Source organism: Lontra canadensis, unplaced genomic scaffold (genome assembly GCF_010015895.1).
Source record: "Lontra canadensis isolate GAN:19392208 unplaced genomic scaffold, GSC_riverotter_1.0 scaffold73, whole genome shotgun sequence".
NCBI lineage: Eukaryota > Metazoa > Chordata > Mammalia > Carnivora > Mustelidae > Lontra > Lontra canadensis.
In genome coordinates this window covers 8815665-8818006 of record NW_022631067.1, presented here as the reverse complement: position 1 = coordinate 8818006, position 2342 = coordinate 8815665, and positions in this window count along the sequence as shown.

Sequence of the window (2342 nt, the reverse complement as noted above, 5' to 3'; positions counted from 1 at the left end):
GACATCTGTGTGTAATGTAACATGTCACACATCTTAGTCTATCAGCTTGCATCTTCCTGATCCAATGTATCCAGTTCTAATGAAGTCTGGTGGTTCCAAATGAAATGATACGCAAAATGGCCACTGAGTCAACAAAAGTGCCTGCATTTTCTACATTGTCAGTAATAAATAAATTTTGATCAACCACTAGAAGATTGGTTTACCTTTGATCTCTGTATGAAAAATTATAAAAAGTTATTTTTCCAAGAGGTGATCAAAGAGTGTGCAGCCAAAAAAATGTTGGAAAAAAGTACATTAACCAGTTAACAAAAATGTCATTTTTCTGGATTATGATGGTTTGGGTTTGATCAGCTTTACAAATTTTGAACTATGTATTGATTCCTTACTCTGAAGATGCCCTTTCATATTTACTTTTACATTCAGAATCTTACAATATTTCTCTATTAACAACTAGACATTTGGTGTCTCATGATGTAAAAACTAGTTACAATGCCAGAACTAATCACTCGATCCCTCCCCTATCATTTATGGGAGGAAATTTTGCTATTTCAGCCATAAGAGCTCTAACTATATGACATTTTTTAAAATATTTTATTTATTTATTTATTTGACAGAGAGAGACACAGCAAGAGAGGGAACATAAGCAGGGGAGTGGGAGAGGGAGAAGGAGACTTCCCACTGAGCAGGACCCTGGGATCATGATCTGGAGCCAAACGCAAGACACTCAATGCCTGAGCCACCCAGGCGCCCTCCAACTATATAACATTTAACTATTTAAGAGCTCTATAGCTCTAACATCTTCTAATTTGCATTGCCACAGTGACAGCTGATCTTCCAAAGTAAACACATTATTTCAAATGCTGCACATTGTGAAACCTCTCTGAAGACTTTTTAAAGGAACAATTAGGGATCCGTAGTTAATCATTTCAATCTGCCAATGGGGACACTATTAGCAAAACACAGATCATGGGAAACTCTACAGAACAAAAAACCTGGTTTCTTCAATTTGAAAAATTGTAAGGAAAAAATCCCAATGGAATGAGAAGCCTATGAATTAAAAAAGACTTAAAAGACCAAGTGCAAAGTGCAACTTTCTTTATACCCCAATTCGAACAAACTTAGAAAGTGACTTTATGAAATAATTGGAAATCATCTGATTGAATAATTGATATTAAGAAATCAATGTTACTATTTAAGATGTGAAATGATTTTGTTAAAAATAGTTATCTTGTGGAGATACAGAAAATATTTATAGATAATAAATATCTATATATAGACAAGATAGATAATCGTTTTTCATATCACCATTATATTCATGATAGAATAACAATGCTTCTTTTATTATAAATGCTACTTGATCTTCTTAAAACACATATTTACTATGCTTGGAATATTTGGGCATGCTTAATAAAACAAAAAATTGCAAAATATTCCATTTTTTTAACTAAGCAAAGTACATAATTTTATACAATTTACATACAACTTTATATTAACAATAGAAATAATGAAATTATTTGTTTTTGATATTTAACAATAGAAAGACTTTACCTCCCAAGACATGCACTACAACCAACTTAATAGATTCTGTCATCAGAATGATGGTCTTGGCATCTTACACATGAGATCTGTCCATGGGGTTTGACAATCAGATTGAATATGTTAATAGTCTTTATTATAAAAAATATTGAACATACACACACAAAAAGACAGGATAGTAGGATGGGCCTCTGTGTATCCTTCACGCAGCCCTCGAACTTCAATCTATAGCCAAACTTGTCTTATCTACTTCTCATCCATTTCTCCAGTAGTATTTTTTTTAAACTTTATTTATTTGGCAGACAGAGATCACAAGTAGGCAGAGAGGCAGGGGGAGGGGGAAACAGGCTCCCCGCTGAGCAGAGAACCTGATGCGGGGCTCGATCCCAGGACCCTGAGATCAGGGCCCGAGCCGAAGGCAGAGGCTTAACCCACTGAGCCACCCAGGCGCCCCTCCATTAGCATTTTGACACAAATCAGTCACTAGCAGCAGGAGGTGAGCCTGCGGTACCCCCGAGCCAGGGGCCCTGAAGCCCAGGGCAGGGAAATACATTGGCAGGTGGCCATGGGCAGACAGGTCGTGCAGGTACACTGGGTGGCAGTCTCCCTTCCCCTGGTAGTTCTGCAGGATGACTTTTTGCCCCTCAGAGGATGTTCCTGCACAGTGGCAGGTGCTCCGGACTGAGGTCCTGAAATGACCAGAAAACCCAGCAGTGGCAGACGGTGATCAGGTGCAGGCCAATGAGCTGCCACTCAGGTCCAAAAGGAGGACAAAATCATCAAGGGAATATGGTCCCTCAAAACCA